At 40.0% G+C, this 19,277-nt stretch overlaps 1 pseudogene; it reads left to right on the top strand.

Annotated features, from left to right (window-relative positions):
* Positions 1-11,711: 11,711 nt before the first annotated feature.
* LOC147301328 (mast cell protease 2-like) lies at positions 11,712-12,937 on the top strand (annotated as a pseudogene).
* The last annotated feature ends 6,340 nt before the right edge of the window (positions 12,938-19,277 follow it).

Below are 19,277 nucleotides of genomic sequence, written 5' to 3'. Positions count from 1 at the left end.
CTGCACCTGTAAGAAAAAACACAAAAACAGACAGAACCTGGGACAAAAGAAATCACCTCATCATGAGCCGAGCACCCGGCACTGCAACTGTCTGCTATCAGATGGGTCTCAAAGACAGTATTTTAGCTTCAGCAGCATGAAATGTTGAAATGGCGCCTTCTAGTGGTAGAAAAGCAGACAACAACTAAACATCTTGCTCTGGCCGTGTCTGCATGATAATGAGACTTATGCCAGACCTCTGGGTGCTCTGGTTTTTCTCCCACAGTCCAAATTCAATTCAATTACATTTTTTATAGCAACAAATCATAACAATAAACACCTCATGGTGAAGACTGTACAATAATTGAGACAATCAGATGACCCTCGATGGGCAAGCACTTAGTGACAGTGAGAAGGAAAACTCTCTTTTAACAGGAAGAAACCTCCAACAGAACCAGGCTCAGGGAGGAGGGGGGCTGTCTGGTTGGGGGTGAATGGAGGAAGACAGGACAGAGACACGCTGTAGAAGAGAGCGAGATTAATACTAAGTACTGATTGAATGCAGAGAGGTGTGTAAACACAAAGTGATAAGACACAAACCTAAAACTAACTGGGCGTGGCTCCTCAATGAGCAGCAGCTGTGCCTGTAAAGGAAAAACTGATATAGACAAACTGTAATCTGCTGTCACTAAATGAGTCAGTGTAGCTGCACAGATATTACTCAAACATCAGCACTGCGTCAGCATTCAAATTATAGCACTTCACTGCTACAAGGCCAACTAACGTTGTGGAGTACATGGTAATAAATTCCATTTTTTTATGAGAGAGCCACAGATATTTTTGATTACATATCTTTAGTTTCTACACTTCCCAGTTTTCCAATATTTTTCCACTGTGTCTGCTAAAAGAGTTCCAGCAGGCAGTGCATCATTACAGCTCAAAAACGCTGTTACATCCTGTTATTTGGGCTGTTAGTCCTTTTTAGTGTTCATCTCTAACCACCTTGTAAACTCAGAGGGAAAGGGCATGCTAAAGATTTTAAGATTGCTACAAAATATCTTTCTTCTTTACTTAGAACTTTTAGTCAGACAAAAGGATTTAAAAAAAATGTTTTAGTATGAACTGTCTCTACTACATATTTGTATTTCTTGCCATTCATGGTTGTGGTTGTCACGGTCCGGGGCAGCGGCCGTGTGGAGAGTGGAAGGAGGACTCAAAACGCAGCACTTATTCAGGTGTGAGGGTGATTTATTGATAATATCAAATATAAAGTGGGGATGGTAAAACAGAACTAAGGATGAACTAACTGGGAGAAACTACACAAAGAAATAGCAAACCTGAGCATGAAGGGAGAACAGCAGGGAGAGCACGCAGGGGATTACACCAGGTATGAACACAGACGACGCGACGAGGAGCAGAGGAAATCACACACTATAAGTACACAAAGAGACACTGGGAAATCACACACAGGTGGGGGAAACAGCTGGACCTGATTAACCTGACGAGACAGGGGAACACTAACACCAGGGACCAACAGAGGGAGCACAAACCCAGAACCCAGTATCTAAAATCCCAAAACACAAACCATCCCAAAACAGCCCATGAATAATAAAGAGAATAATAACAATAAGGGACACAAACACAAAGTCACTCAGTCATGGCCGCAGGACCATGACAGTACCCCCCCCCCCCTCAAGGGCTGGCCCCTGACAGCCACAAAAACACACCACCAGACCCGGGCGGGCGGCAGGGGGCCCAGGATGGAGGGACCGGGCCACGACCAAACGGAGGCCCCAGAGTCCCAAACAAACGTTCACAAAAAAAAAAAAACTCACAGGGGAGCAGAGTCCAAAACACAGTTCAGGTGGCCGGCCAGGGGCCCGATAACACAGGAGGCCAGGATGGGACCGTTCAGGAGGCCGGCCACGAAGAAGGCCGTGGAGGCGCACAAAAGGTTCAGGGGGCCGGCCGTGCGGAAGGCAACGGCGGCCGCTCAGGCGAAGAGGGTCCGGGGGCCGGCCGTGCGGAAGGCAACGGCGGCCGCTCAGGCAACGGCGGCCAGTCAGGCAACGGCGCCCGGCCAGTAGCCCAGCCAGCGGTCCAGAAAACAGCCGTTTAGCTCCAGACCCAAACGAGGCTGGGCCAGGCGAGGCTGAGGGCACGGAAGCCGGGACCGCAGCAGGCGGAGACGATGATGCAGACACGAAGGCTGGACCAGACGAGGATGCAGACACGAAGGCTGGACCAGGCGAGGCTGATGAGGACGCCGAAGCTGAAGCTGGACCAGGCGAGGCTGATGAGGACGCCGAAGCTGAAGCTGGACCAGGCAAGGCTGATGAGGATGCTGAAGCTGGACCAGGCGAAGCTGATGAAGACGCTGAAGCGGAGGCTGGACCAGGTGCAGTGGGTGAAGATGAGGATGCTGTGGCCGAGGATGCGGGCACGAAGGCTGGACCAGACGAGGATGCAGACACGAAGGCTGGACCAGGCGATGCTGAAGCAGAAGATGAAGCTGGACCAGACGAGGGTGCAGACATGAAGGCTGGACCAGGCGATGCTAAAGCAGAAGCCGAAGCCGGACCAGGCGATGCTGAAGCAGAAGCCGAAGCCGGACCGGGCGATGCTGAAGCAGAAGCCGAAGCCGGACCGGGCGATGAAGAAGCAGAAGCCGAAGCCGGACTGGGCGATGAAGAAGCAGAAGCCGAAGCCGGGCCGGGCGATGAAGAAGCTGTAGCCGAAGCAGGGAAATGAGGCTCAAACAGCAACGCACTAGATTTCATTTATGTACACTATATCTTACTACAGCTGGAGTACAGATTTATGAGGATGAAGATAATGAATAATAAATTCACATTAATGCTGGAGACGCTGAATGAATGATAATTCAACAGATGAAAAGCTCTGTGAGTGTATGTGCAGTTTTACCAACAGCAGTAATAGTTTCGTAACTGCGAGTGTAGAGCATCGACTCTTAATCTCAACACAAAGGCAAATAAGTATATAATATTACACAGTATATGTATACAAAAGAGTCCAAACCTCCAAATTCTACCAACTACATTATAATTAAATTGTATTGATATGAGAAGCTCTATTCAACCCAAAAGAGTCATAAATTGTCTGTGAAGCCGGCAGGAGTCAACCCCAATGCAGATTTACAGGCAGGACTTTAACCCAAAAAACACAGCTCTTATTCCTGGATATGAACAGAGGTTGAAAGAGAATTAAAATATTCTACTGAAGTAAAAGTAATATTACTTTGATGAAATTTTACTAAAGTACAAGTAAAATTACCTGTCTAAAAATGTACTCGAGTAAATATAAAAAGTAGCTGATTTAAAATGTACTCGGAGCAAAGGTTAAATAGGTTTTTTTTGACAGCAGGAGGACAATGGAATACAAATCTCAAAGTAGTTGTTTTTTAATTAAAAGAAAAACAAATTAAAGTGCAATAGCAGTTCAACTGGGTGATGGTCACAAGTGCTGTGACTTTCCCTGAATGACCCAAATAAAACCAAACTCTTAGGTATCACGTTTTCAAGACAAAACTATGTAATTCTTTCATATGAGATTGTGTTCTAACCTGCAAATCATAGAACAAGTCAAATGAACTTAAAATTTTTCAAATGAACCATACAGCAGCTGTTATAAAAAAAATTATTTTCTTTTATTGACCCTGCCCTACTGTACCTTTAGATTAGAGTTCCTTTGTGTTCATCCTCCACTGTCATTCTTTGGATTTCTTGTTAATTTTGAGGAGCAGTTGATTTTCAAAGTTAGTAGTTTATCCTTGCTCGCTTTGCAGTGAACAGTAGTCCAGTACAGCTAAAGAGACGCTCACAGGCAGCTGAGGCAGGCAGGCCAGTGTTGTGATGTGGTTTGTTTGATGTGGAGGGAGGCTGGTACTCAAGACCGCCATCTTGCCCCAGGATGGTGAATGTGTCGAGGTTGTCAGCTTTGGTCTCTTCAGAAGAGCTTTGATCTGACTCCGACTCCCCTTCCTCAGGTTCACTTTGTTCACCAAACACACTGAATGCTTTAATAAAGTTTCAGCCACTGTCTGTTGTAGTTCTTACCACTTTCCCCCTTATTCTGTATTGACAATGAATGTCATCAAGGACCAGTAATAAAATGATTTTGGAGAAATGAAAAAACAAAACAAAAAGAGAAAGCACCAGCTAGGACATGAAAGGTGTGGGACCCTTTTAACCTCTAGCAAGCAAGGGCAGCAGATCTCCTCATCTATCCAATGAGTCGTGCCCCGTATTAAACTTTACTGGTGTGCTGTCTAACAATCTGTAGTGGTGGCAACATAGCTAACTTTACTGAGGTACACCTCAGTAAAACAAAATCAAATATAATATTTCCTCCTCGCAGAATTTATGAGTATCTGGATGTGCCCAACATCTATAGAGACATATCAAAACTACTTTTATGGGTCAAACCCATTCTCAACAAAAAGAAATGCAAAGTTTAGAGAATATTATTGGACTGGATTGTGATCTATGTTGTTAGACTTGATTGTTATCCTTAATATCTAAAACTAAAAGACTCTTAAAAACAGCTGGTTACTCTTTTTCCATGTCAATCTAAACACTTTGTTTACAACAACAACAACATTGATGTGTAGTTGTGTTTGACCACAAAGGGTAGGAACTAAGCCAGGGATGGGTCAGGGGGTCAAATGTTCAGTTCCAGCATTAGATGAGCTTTTACCCACAATTATTCATTATTTTATTATATAAATGATTTTATTTATGAAAGAGAAAACATACTTCAAACATTGGTTCAATTCAAATAAAACAAAAAGCAATAAATCTTTACATCATTGTGCACTGCTTTTAAATATGTATTTGTAAATATGTATAATACATTGCAACAGCATCAGTGTTTGTTCCGTAAAGGTTCTTCTTGTAATCAGATTTAGCTAAATTAAATAAAGATCTTCACCATTAGGGGGCAGTGTTTGGTGATAATGTTTTTGTGTAGTTGCTGCTGTAGTGAGGAACAAGTAGATTTAGTGTTTTGTCGGAGAAAGTGGTAGTCCTATGGTAAGAACTTTCTCTTTAATAAAGAAGGTTTTGGATGGGGGGGTCCTTCTCTGTGGTCTCTGTTTTCTCCCTCAGTTCAAAGACGTGTTTGTTTGGTTACCAGTTAAAAAATGTGGTATATATTTGTGGTTGAAGTATTTACAGTACAACACGAGTGATGATATGAGAGCTGACATGTCTGTGCATCTCCAGCCTGAGATTACCGAAAAGCACCACTGAACGACACAGGAAATCATTCCTGCCTGTGGCCATCTCCCTGTACAACGCATCCACTTAACACACTGTTTGCTGCTACAGCTACACATGTTTCTTTTCCAAATATTTATTTATAAGTGACTTATGTATGTATGTATGTATGTATATATATGTATATATTGTACTATTCTTAGTTAGCGTATTGTCTGTCTTGTCTTAATGTTGGTTTAAAATGGAGCACTGTAACAAAAAATAATTTCCCCCAGGGATCAATAAAGTATTCTGATTCTGATTCTGATTCTGATTCTGATTTTGAGAAGGTTCAGCCAGGCTAAATGACTCACCTTAAATAAAGCAATTATTATTTTATCATCACTAGTACTTACAGAAAAATCTCGTACAAAGCAACAACATTTGAAGTTCCATATCAGCTAATAATACTTATTACGTTCAGCCATCTTGGATTTTCTGCTTCCTCAATTTTTCTTTTTCCAAAGTAATCAAAGCAATATTACAAAGGAGTCACTAGAGGAAGCTCTAGGGCAGTTTACAAAACTATATAATCCATTTTAATTTATAAAAGTCTGGCGTGGGCCAGCCAAAAATGATCTCTTGCCACCCCTAGTTTTTAAAAATATATACAAGCGATGCTTTCTTCCTAAATACTATCGTCACGTTTAGTGCGGAAGAAACAGTTGAAAATAAAACATTTTCTAAGGACAGGACGAAAACAGTAAAGAAAGGGAAAAGAAGCTACCTCTTTCCTATTGGTGGAAAAATGTGCCATGTCAAAAAACATTTTTAAAAAAGGCAACACGTGGGATTTGGTTGTTTAGGAAGAGGGGAAAGTTTTGGGAATGACCTAACAGGGTTAACCAAGAAATCATGAAAAATTAGGTTGAAATTTTTGTCCATGACACTGCAGATTTCTGACATTTTGTGTAAATTTAACTAACAATTTGATTTGTTCTAACAAAAAAGTGTGAAACTTAAGTTAGACTTGTGTTTGTAAATGAACTGTCCTGTTTTGTGTAGCTTTCTGGTTTTTATATTTATTTGGCAACATATTTATTTATCATACAGGCTATACAGCCGCAAATAATGCTGAATTACATTGTGCATGTATTGTAAAACGTGATCTATGATCACAATATCTAAAATTATAAAACTGTCCAAAAACAGCTGGTTGCTCTTTTTCATCTGGCTTACAAAAATAAAAAAGCAAAAATAAAGAAGCTTTTTTGTGCAGTCTGAATGTAAACATTCCTGAGCATTAGGAATGTTTCATCTCCACACCTCTACTCAGGAATTTAAATTTGGTAACACCAAAAACCACCAACCGACAATCATCATTGTTTTAACATTTAGCTCAAAAAATTTCCATAAATGGTAAATGGACTGATTCTTATATAGCACTTATATAGCGAGTACTCAAAGTGCTCTACACATCATGCCAAGACTGAAACAGCATGGTTGTCAGCATCATTCGATCTGAAAAATGTGGTTTGTGTGGTTCAGCTTGTGTTATTTTGGCTGTGTCGAGTATTTCCACAGTAAAGAATCTTTCCGTGCAAACACTTTAGAAGGTACTGCCTTTCTATATCCGATACATACACTACTGTGCAAAAGTCTTGAGCGACCCACTAATTGAAATATTTAAAGAAGAGGAGTGGCTCAACACTTCTGCACAGTACTGTGGTCTGTTCAGCAACTACAGTAGAAAGAAGCGGGATGGTTGAATAAAGTTTTCTGTAGCGTAATCAGGCTCAAACTACACGGCACAGAATGCATTTATGCATGCGATATCTCTAAAGCACATCTCCTGAAGATCAGTGTGTGTACGTGATCTTCTGTTAACCATAGCCACAGTTACATAACTGAAATAGAACAGGTTTCATCTCCACTGATTCCTTTTAATGTGGAGGAGTGTAGCAGTGTTCTGAGCCCCTCTTGTGCAGTATCTTAGCTGTTCCATCTCTAAGTCACTGGAGGAGTTAGTCGGAGGCTGCAGGAACATCATCTGCAGGATACGGAGAAAAAAAGGGAGGGCTGTGAATATTGCCTGTGTACAAAACCAGCCATGCTGATATCACAGATTAATCACACTCTAGATCTTGTTTTAACATATGGCATAGAAGCTCTTTTGAGCCAACCATCCCTTTAACGTTAACTAGTAATGACTTCATGAACTTCTTCACAAATAAAATTTTTATCATTAGAGAAAAAATTACCAATAATCATCCCACAGATGTAATATTATCTACAGCTACTCTTATTAGCATTGATGTTAAGTTAGACTCTTTTTCTCCAATTGATCTTTCTGAGTTAACTTCAATAATTACTTCCTCCAAACCATCAACGTGTCTTTTAGACCCCATTCCTACAAAACTGCTCAAAGAAGTCCTGCCATTAATTAATTCTTCGATCTTAAATATGATCAACCTATCTCTAATAATCGGCTATGTACCACAGGCCTTCAAGCTGGCTGTAGTTAAACCTTTACTCAAAAAGCCATCTCTAGACCCAGCAGTCTTAGCTAATTATAGGCCAATCCTTGAAAGAGTAGTTGTCAAACAGCTAACAGATCATCTGCAGCGGAATGGCTTATTTGAAGAGTTTCAGTCAGGTTTCAGAGCTCATCACAGCACAGAAACAGCTTTAGTGAAGGTTACAAATGATCTTCTTATGGCCTTTGACAGTGGACTCATCTCTGTGCTTGTCCTGCTAGACCTTAGTGCAGCATTCGATACTGTTGACCATAATATCCTATTAGAGCGGTTAGAACATGCTGTAGGTATTACAGGTACTGCACTGCAGTGGTTTGTATCATATCTATCTAATAGACTCCAATTTGTGCATGTAAATGGAGAGTCCTCTTCACACACTGAGGTTAATTATGGAGTTCTACAGGGTTCGGTGCTAGGACCAATTCTGTTTACATTATAAATGCTTCCCTTAGGCAGTATCATCAGAAGACATAGTATACATTTTCACTGCTATGCAGATGACACCCAGCTCTATCTGTCCATGAAGCCAGATAATACACACCAATTAGTTAAACTGCAGGAATTTCTTAAAGACATAAAGACCTGGATGGCCGCTAACTTTTTGCTTCTTAATTCAGATAAAACTGAGGTTATTGTACTCGGCCCTGAAAATCTTAGAAATATGGTATCTAAGCAGATTCTTACTCTGGATGGCATTACCTTGGCCTCCAGTAACGCTGTGAGGAACCTTGGAGTCATTTTTGACCAGGACATGTCCTTCAACGCACATATTAAACAAATATGTAAGACTGCGTTCTTCCATTTGCGCAACATCTCTAAAATTAGAAATATCCCGTCTCAGAGTGACGCTGAAAAACTAGTTCATGCATTTATTACTTCCAGGCTGGACTACTGTAATTCATTATTATCAGGATGTCCAAAAAACTCACTGAAAAGCCTTCAGCTAATCCAAAATGCTGCAGCAAGAGTACTGACAGGGACTAGAAAGAGAGAGCATATTTATCCTGTTCTTCCCTTCATTGGCTTCCTGTTAAATCCAGAATTTAAAATCCTGCTCCTCACATACAAGGTCTTAAATAATCAGGCCCCATCTTATCTTAATGACCTTGTAGTACCATATCACCCTATTAGAGCACTTCGCTCTCGCTCTGCAGGCCTACTTGTTGTTCCTAGAGTATTTAAAAGTAGAATGGGAGGGAGAGCCTTCAGTTTTCAGGCCCCTCTTCTGTGGAACCAGCTTCCAGTTTGGATTCGGGAGACAGACACTATCTCTACTTTTAAGATTAGGCTTAAACCTTTCCTTTTTGCTAAAGCATATAGTTAGGGCTGGACCAGGTGACCCTGAATCCTCCCTTAGTTATGTTGCAATAGACATAGGCTGCCGGGGGATTCCCATGATGCATTGAGTTTTTCCTTTCCAGTCACCTTTCTCACTCACAATGTGTTAACAGACCTCTCTGCATTGAATCATATCTGTTATTAACCTCTGTCTCTCTTCCACAGCATGTCTATTATCCTGTCTTCCTTCTCTCACCCCAACCGGTCGCAGCAGATGGCCGCCCCTCCCTGAGCCTGGTTCTGCTGGAGGTTTCTTCCTGTTAAAAGGGAGTTTTTCCTTCTCACTGTCGCCAAAGTGCTTGCTCATAGGGGGTCATATGATTGTTGGGTTTTTCTCTGTATCTATGAAGCGCCTTGAGGCGACTTTTGTTGTGATTTGGCGCTATATAAATAAAATTGAATTGAATTGAATTGAGTAGCAATGAAGATGAGGATCTGGCTGCAAACCGGAGGCACGGCCAAGCATAAATACTCACTGATGAATAGGTAGCTCTCAGGTGCACAAGGCAGGCCTGGTAGACACGACCTGCCCACACATCCACCTGGGAGACAAAATCAAATAACCTTTTATTCGTCACATAAACAATCACGTAAACAATTTCATGTAGTGAAATGCTTTTGTGTCTGAGCTGGGACAGGCTGCAGACGTAGCCGCGCCATTTCAGGGCTTGGTTTTAGTAGGGGGGGTCTAACCAGGACCGCTCCTGGATACCGGGTGGGAATCGAATTTGCAACTCCTGCTCCAAAGATGTGTAAGGAGGAAGAACAAAACAAAAGCCCCACCCCGCCCACAGCTCCGGCCTCTTTAATGAACTCAAACTTTTTTTCATGGCTCTGAAGTCTAAAAACATACAAATAACAATTTTTGTACTTATCACAAAAGTTTAGAAAGTCCTGTGTTACAGCAGCCAAGGTATTAACCACTACCTCCAACAGAGTAGCTTCTATAAAGTAGAGCTCAATTAAATAAAAGCTAACTAAATCAAAGAGTTCATCAGGCTGAAAATCACCCTAAAGAGCTCAATAGGAAAAAAAACTGAGTTCATCAAAGGAGCTCAAAGTATATAAAAGTCTTTATCCAAATAAAACTAAAGTGGGGGTGTGACCCCGGCATGGATGGTTCAGAAATATAAGGCTGTCAGACACAAAGCTGTGTGTTTCAGAAAACACGCTGCAGCTCCTTTCTGTCAGCTGTGAGGAGCGTAGGTTTAGCAGGTGAGTGATGCAATTGTGCAGACACATGATGTCAAGACTGCTCGCTCTGCCTGCAATGATCCACATGATAAATAAATCACTGAAACCATTGAACTTCCTGTGTGTTGGGTCTGCTACCTGGTCCATACTGGTCCTGGTCCTTATTGTCTGGCTGACAGATCACTGACACCCACAGCTCATCCTGGCCTGTTTATCTGGAATGTTTTTGTCCACATGTGGAGGTTATATTATCATATATATCATAATATAACATTTTTTATCAAAATCTTTTTTTTGTTATTCACATTGTGGCAGCTGTCAGGACTTTCTAAATATCTGCACAAAACATGAACAGAAATTCTGGTTTTATTTATGTGGTTTCATTTATTTATTTATTTTACTGTTTTTTATTATATTTTAATGTTTGAGTGTTTGATCAACAATGAAATATTTAAGGTCTTTCATTTGGGTGTTTGTTGAAGCTTGAGGTGGTGTGAACGAGGACGGTGTCTGAGCCTGATGACTGTCAGACTGTCTGCACAAGTTTCATGCCTCAATCTGGGCGTCAGCCGAGCTGTGTGGAGTTTTTTTGGTCCATGTGTTTGATTATGCAAATATTTTATGCTGCATGTCCATCCTGATGTAACCTTCCTCATTCTTCTGAGCCCCCGTAACCTGTGGGCCCAGCAGGCCACCTTTAACATGGACGAGCAGGGAGGGGAACAGCTGGGTCTACCTATACCCACGTTTCCTGATTTTTTTTTTTTCAAATGTTTTGATTGTGATTTTTAAAAATAAAATCTTGAAAACCAGGTGAGGGTGAAAGGTGAAGTGCATGATGGACAGGCCGGCAGTCTGTGACAGTGTTAGTAACACAGCCGACTCGATTACAAAAAGAAAAAATGTTTTCATTTGTTGAGATGATCAGGAGTGAAGATGAGTGAACTGACTACAAGGGGAAGGTTTTAGTTTTCAGATTTACCTGATTTATTGTCACAGTGAGGAGAAGCAGGTCCTCATAACGAGACTGAAAGACAGCAAAGAAGAAAGTCAGAAATGAGTGTGAACTACAAAAACAGCCACTCATTCAATCTGACCAAGTGTGATTTCCACAGAGAAGAATCTCAGTGTTACAGACGAAGTTTCACCCATTAAAAGTGATTTATAATCACACATGATCAGGAGGCCCAAAGGCTCTTAAATACATGAATAAAAGTGAGCAGCAAATGGAGTTAAAATAACGACAACTAAACATGATTTGTGTGTTTCACACCGATAAGCTGATGAACATGATGATAACACCAGTTTCAATCTTGCGCTGAGTAAAGGATGTGGCTGAATGCCAAATTTGATGGATTATAATCTTATTTGGCAATGAAGCAAACTGACGTATAAAAGGTTCACCTCGACACTCCTACAAACACAACTTCACCTTTGTGCTGGCATCATGCTGGGTCTGCAGAAATTTCTGTTTGTCCATGTTCTGGCATGCCTCGGACGACTTGGTAAGAACTGCAAGTCTTTGTTATTATACTCCAATTGTTTAATGGAACAGTAACTTCATTTTGATTTCCTTTTTTCAGCACATGGAAGTGATATCATAAATGGTGAAAAAGCCCCAGAGAACTCCTCGCACTACATGGCCTCTGTGCAGAACAACAAGGGTCAACATGTTTGTGGAGGATTTCTCATCACTGAGGACTTTGTAGTCTCGGCTGCACACTGTGATGAATAGTGAGTAATCAGACATCTTTTCCTGTACTCTCTAACTCATGTCACTGAAATGCATTTAGAAAATGTGTTGATTTCCTTTCATTGATCACTCCTTCAGCAACCCCACAGACGTTGTTCTCGGCAACCACAATCTCAAGAATGACAATCATCAAAAAATAAAGATTAAAAACAAAAACATTCGTGAAAATTATCAAAACATTGGACAGGGTAATGACATCATGCTCCTTGAAGTAAGTACATGTTCGTGTGGTTTTATTATTCAAATTATAACTAAAGAACTATCGTATGAACATATTTATATTTTTTACTTCATGTCATGTCTCCAGCTGCTTTACAAAGTTCAGCTAAATGAAAGGGTACAAACAATTCAGCTTCCACCTGCTGAAATACACCTTGAAGAAAACCAAGTGTGTCAGGTGGCTGGATGGGGAAAAACTAAAACTGATGGTGAATCTGTTGATGAGCTGAGGGTGGTGAACGTGTCTGTCATTAACCCAAGGGTCTGTGAGGAACTATGGCATGGTCTTCCTGCCAATGTTATCTGTGCAGGTGGATACAAAACAACCAAAGGATTCTGTCAGGTATGTTTTCTGTCCTTTCAGTTTAAAATGGCTCCTTGATTGCAAATATATAAAAAACTGAATAAAAGCTGGTAAATTAAAATTCTTCCTCCTCACAGGGAGATTCTGGTGGTCCTCTGCTGTGCGACGGGTTGGCTGTTGGCGTTGTTTCTTTCAACTATAACAAAAACTGCAGTTACCCCAATAAACCCAACATCTATACAGACATCTCAAAATACCGTCAGTGGATTGACGGGATTGTGAAATCCAGAAAATATGAGGAGTAAAAACTTCACTGACAGTTTGGCTTGTATATTATTGAAATGTCAGGATTTCTGATTCTCTGTTAGCATAACCAAAAATGAAAATAAAAATATACCGCAGCATTAAACCTGTGACTTCCTCATTTATTTTGAACATGTACTGTACATTTAAATAATAAATTCTTCCAAATGATATATACTCAGATAATATTCATGTATAACTATATTAGTGTAGACCTACAATACAAATACAACAACATTTACTTCACCAAACAAAGGTCACTTTGCAGATGCATTAGAAATTAATTTAAATAGCTCAAAATAATAAAACGTATTTATTTCTCCACCCAATATAAAAATTATACACTCTGTTCTGTTTTATTGTCATCTTCAGAAAACAACAGATGATTATCACCAGCCACAGTCTTCTCAAAGTTTGCTGAGTCATGTACACTTAAATAATATAAATGAAACAAACATAAATGTACCTATGTAGTGTTCTGCGTGCAGCATATATACATATGTATATTCCAGCACATGCACAGTTACACACTTTATTTTAAAGTGAGTGGGGAGTGTGTTGTGTAAATGATGCAAACAGACATCAAGAGAATTTGTATGGCAGTAGATTGATAAGAGAGACTACGTGATGCTAGAGGTGAAGCAGGAAACTGCTTCGTGTGATCCATCACCGAATTCAAAGAAATGTTTGTTGATAGACATTCACCAAACTCCAGATAAAAACATGCTGATGGCTGCACATCGTTACACATCTGTAAACATGTTTTCGCTGCATAAACCATAGCACACATAAGTGATATCACACATGATTAAATAACCCCAGCTGTTATGAAAGCAGACAGAAAGAACCCAAATCGGACACCAGCAGATTCAGTTTACATATCGATAAGGAGTGGGAAGAAGTGCATGCCTATTTAATCCCACCACTTTGCTATAAGTTATCAGTTTTTAATTATCTTTATTGTTATAAACCTCAACAACAACTATAAGTATGCTGCTAATTACACATTAGCAAACATAAGGTACATAAAATACAAAATATTGTCACATTATCTTGTTTTTAGAGCTTCATGATTACATGGACACATCAAAGCAAGTGCCTCCAGTTTTGGAATGTTAATTAAAACTCTGAATAAGTGTAACTACAGGGGTCCAACAAAGAATGGCCACGCATCATACTGATGTCTTCGAAAAAAAAAACATTCTCTCTCTCTCTCTTATTGTCTTCAAACACTGTGAAAAGTGAAGAAAACACAAAGTTTACAACATAAATATCTTTTATCTTATCAAAGTCTCTCATGTTAGTGTCCATAAACAGTCTTGAGCCAGCAGAACAGAAAAAATGCAAAATAATAGATATTACTGAAAATGTCCTGTACATGTATGCAGCATTTTATAAACAATATACATGAAAACCATACCTTGTGTGCCTCTTGGACCACATGCAGAATAACATTAATGTTGTGGCTGTAGCAGCATCTGTAGCTCCATGCTAGTTCTGACCCACAATGCCAGGGTTGTGCTCTCAGCCAAACTCTGGTCATGTGACCATTACAAACTCTACCTCAAACAAACTTTACATCTTTAACAAACCCTTATTTTGTAACCAGTTCAAGTTCAATCAATGCTGCACGTTTATAATCTTATCCAATACATTTTGTATTCTTTCCAACAAATAAATGAACTAAAGTAAGCATGACTGTCTCAGGGACAGTTACAATAAGTATGAAGTAGTAACTAACTGAAGACAGACATCCATCCATTCATCAGTTCATCCATCTTTCCATTTCCTTCCGCTTATCTGGAAGCCCAGACTTCCAGCTTTCCAGCCATCTCCTCCAACTCACACCGGCGTTCCCAGGCCATTCAGGGGTTGTAAGCTCGCCATCATGTCCGCACTGGGGACTCCTCCCAGTGGGACATGTCTAAGACACCTCGCCTAAAAGAAGGCATCCTAGGCAGATGCCAGAACCACCTCAACCGGCTCTTTTTGCTGTGTAGTAGCTCTACTTTGAGCTCCTCTTGAATGACTGAACTCTGCACTCCCTCTCTGAGAGAGAGGCCAGCCCCGCCTCGGAGAAAACTCCATCGCTTGTATCCAAGATCTCATTCTTTCAGAGCTTGTGACCGTAAGTGAGGCTGGGGATGCAGATCAGCTGGTGCACTGAAAGCTTTGCTTTTATACTCAGCTCTCTCTTCATCTTCATCATTGATCTTTTTCTCTTCTTTATATCTCATTAAAACTATATAGTTGTACCTCATCTTGAAGAGCTTTACACTCAGACCGTTCCTTTCACTCCAAGCACAGAAACACAAAAAGTATAATTTTCTTCTCTCTCAACAAAAAATCACATCCAATAAACTGTCCGATAAAAGTCCATGAAAATCCCAAAAACACAGTTGTTTTTGTCTGTGGAGTTTCTGACATATTCTACTGATTTCGTAAATTAAATCTCTTAACACCTAGTGTAACATATTTGATATAATTTTCCCCAGGGAAAACCTTAATAAATTACACAATACATTTTTAAACAATTTTGTTAAAGGGCAAACATAGTAAATATGATTGAAATTAAAATGTAATTAATTTTTTAGACAAATTTGTCAAATGGTTCAATAATATCTCCATTTTCAAAGAAATGTACTTTTCTGAAAATACATCATATTTCAGGCACTAAGGAGTTAAATGCAGAGAGATGTATAAACACACAGAGTGAAGAAGAAACATTCAATGCATCATGGGAATTCCCCAGCAAGCGGAGGATTCAGGGTCACCTGATCCAAAACTAGCTATATGCTTTAGCAAAAAGGAACGTTTAAAGCCTAATCGTATAAGTAGAGACAGCGTCTGTCTCCTAAATCCAAACTGGAAGCTGGTTCCCCTGAAAACTGAAGGCTCTCCCTCCCATTCTACTTTTAAATACTCTAGGAGCAACAAGTAAGCCTGCAGTGTGACAGTGAAGTGCTCTAATGAGTGTGATATGGTACCATAAGATGATTAAGGTATCATAAAAAACTGATCACTGTTTTTTATGTTATACAATTCTATACAAGTGTTGTCTTGTTGTTCAGCTCCACCTTACATGTTGTGTAGTGATGCACCACCTACTGGAATGGAAAGTAAATTACATTGGAGTGTGGCTCCTGAGCAAACCAGTCCTGTGGTCTTGTGTCTTTGACCTACAGTGATCCGTTTCCTGTATTTAAGGTTGACTGTTTGCTGATGCACCATGTGGATGCTCCCGTTATTCTAATAAGGTGGTGTAAAGGAAATATTAGCCACTGCTGTTAGCTTCCTTTGACAGTATTGGAATGCTTCTTGATATTTTGGGATGAATACCTCATTAACAAGTGTTTTTCAACTAAGTCTCTCATCTGTTATTACCCCAAGAAAGCTCATCAATCAAGCTAAAGCGTGCTGTTATTGTCGCAGTACTGGGTCTGTGAGCCAGTGTTTTTTGGTTTAAGTTATACTCTTTGAATTATTGTTTTCTGTATTACATTTATAGTTCCTGGTTGAGGTTTCTGTTCTGTTTCTGTGCCTCCCCTGTGTTCCTGGTGTCATGACTCTAGTGAAGGTTTAGTTCCAGTCTCCTTATTTGTCTCCGTATGTTGTTGTCTTAGTTGTGTGTCACTCTGTGTGCATTTCTACTGCATGTCTCCTGTTGTATTTCTCCATGTTCCAGGTTGCATGTTTCTCCTCACTGGTCTTCATGTTCCGTGTTTCCCTGTCTCAGGTTTCTAGTCACAGGCTTTTTGTTCCTTTGTATTATTCTTTTGTAGCTTCTCCCAGTTTAGGTTTTGTTAGTTTAAGTCACTGCCATGCCCTGCTTTTGTTTGCATTTCTCTTTCCAGTAAAAATAAAACTCACTCACAGTTAATCATTAGTGCCTGCATTTGGGTCCACACTCCTCACCGCTCCACAGTTATGACAGTTATTCATTTTAGTATTCATCTCATCCAATAAATTTGGGAATGAAAAATATTAGCATAATAGAAAAAGTATAATTTGTTGGGCACAATACACGTCATTGATATATATGTTGAACAATTTAGGGTCCAACAATGACCAATATAATCAGTGAGTTTCATTAAATCCATTTATTTTTGCTCACAACACTGTTTTGTAATGTTGTTTGTTTTATCTGCAGCTCAGTTTAAAGACACTGATCAGCTCTGAGTGCATTAAACTTACCCCAACACATGATTTCAGATTGAAAGAAACAGGAGCAACACTCAGTTTATTCCAGCCTGGTTCACTAATAGGTCTGTTTCTATCATGTCCTCCACCCCTTCCTCTTAAATTCTATATACATATATATATATATGTCATCCACAAGCATCCAGTAGTCCAGCTTTCTGAGCTGATCAAAGATGAGACAGGTTTGTATATTTAGGACAAAATAACACAACGATGTTTGGTTACTGAGCAGCACCTTTTAAATGATGACCATTACCAGGTAATGTGGGCGTGCAGACACAGCAAAGATCAGAAGGATCATTCCCGTTCAAGCATGTTTATAGTCCTGTCAGTTCTGTTAAATGCATATCAGTTCATATCAATACTATTTAGAATGTCCATGATAAAAACACACAATGCATCTGTGAAATGGGTGTAAATCTATTTTTTTTTTTAAATTACCCAGACAGTTATGGTTTTTCTTCCCTACCTGCAAATTTGCTCACCTGGTCTTCCCACTTTTGTATGATCTCTGCATCCTCCTCACTCATTCTTTGCTCTAACAATCACACAAAAATGATAATAACAAAAATAATCTGAGTTCTTATTAGAGCAGGTTGGAGATCCACATTTGATAACAGTGCAAATCGCTGCTTTGTTATGTGAAATGATCACCATCAGTGAATGTGGACAAAGCACAAGGTACCTTGGCATTATAACTGTGCTTCTGACTACATGTCCACTGTTACCTCTCAAGCTCTGTGCTGTCACGCAAATAGTAAATGTAATAGTGTAGCAGAAATTATTGCAACATTGTAATTGAGCTGCTGCTGATAGGTAACAGCTTTAAATTCATGTAGAAAGAAAACCCTGGTTCTGTCACTACCTATAAATGTGCTGTAAACAGATCATGAAACTATAACCATAATGCTCATCAGCTCCTGGGCTGATAACTCGTGATATTCCAGCATGAGAATTTGCTCTAGTCTATATTAACAAGTGCACTGTGACATTCTGACATGAAGAACTCTGTGTGTTTAAGCCTGTTTTCATTCATTTACCATCTCCAAAAGACAAGTTGGCTAAATTTGACATTAGGATAGTATTATTATTATTATTAGGATTACTGGAGATATTTAAGGGATGCTATGATGGAATTTAGAGGTCCCCCAGAAAAGGTCTAAACTCGCAATTTTATTATTATTATTATTATTATTATTATTATTATTATTATTATTATTATTATTATTATTACGTTTGTGAGACGTAAAAGTAGTGTAATGATAGCGACCACCGACAGATGGCGTCAAAAAGGGAGGGTGGGGAGAAGCAATGGAGGGCGGGGCTTTCTGACGTAAAAGCAAACATAAAAGCAAACAGACTCAGTGCTTGGTGCGTTTACCCTCCGCTGCCAACATTTCTCCCAGCATGAACATCATGATTGTCTCCGTGTACGGTGAGTTGTCTGTCCCTCTGACGGTCTCTGTGTGTGATCTTTGTTTCAAATTTTCCTCCTTCGCTTTATTTCTTCTGTGAACAGTCACAGTCAGGGTTTCTGTCTCACCTGCAACAGGTGAACACAGCGGACACACTTTGACGCACTCCGATAGCCGGTGCTGTGCCAAAAAGTCAAAAAGGGATTTTCGGTATTTACCAAAAAATGACTGCTGGAATTGAATCCATCATAAATAACTTGTTGCTTTATAATGCGCCAACAAGATCACGAGTAATAATGACGTCACTCTTGTAGTTACAGCATATTACAGTGCCAGCTGCGCTCAGTAAATAAAAACAAAGTAACAGACATCATATTTTTAATGATGGCTTCAGTGTTTTTAGTCCTTCTGCACACGCAGCTGTGATTTAGTTAATGTGAAGTGATTTCCTGGAAAGTCCGGCGCTCAGAGGAGGTGTTTCTTGCTTCTCCTCAAACAATCCTGTTTGTTGGCTTCCTGTGAGGGGAGGCAGACGGTCTCCATCCTTCAAATAAATGCGCAAACTGATTAATCAGCCTGAATAATGGGACAATTTGACACGGATGACCAGTCCTGTTATCTTGACCCGCTAAATTATTATGAACAGCGCATTCCTTTGGTTACCGTTTTATATTCCTGAGCCCTGTGTCTGTTTGCCTGAAGGGTGAATGTGATTGAAACAGGCGAATGACCAAGAAGAACCTGTGACAACTTTCTTTAAATCTGTGACATTGACATATTTAAAGAACTCTGCAGTGCTGATTTCCCTTTGATGGAGTC

This window comes from Aulonocara sp. 'chitande type north' Nkhata Bay, linkage group LG23 (assembly GCF_057382095.1).
Source record: "Aulonocara sp. 'chitande type north' Nkhata Bay isolate Kocher_YH1m ecotype deep benthic linkage group LG23, A_spYH_male_GT1.1, whole genome shotgun sequence".
In the NCBI taxonomy this organism is placed as follows: domain Eukaryota; kingdom Metazoa; phylum Chordata; class Actinopteri; order Cichliformes; family Cichlidae; genus Aulonocara; species Aulonocara sp. 'chitande type north' Nkhata Bay.
The sequence above is the reverse complement of the archived record's forward strand: the minus strand, read 5'-3'. Positions and strand labels throughout refer to the sequence as shown.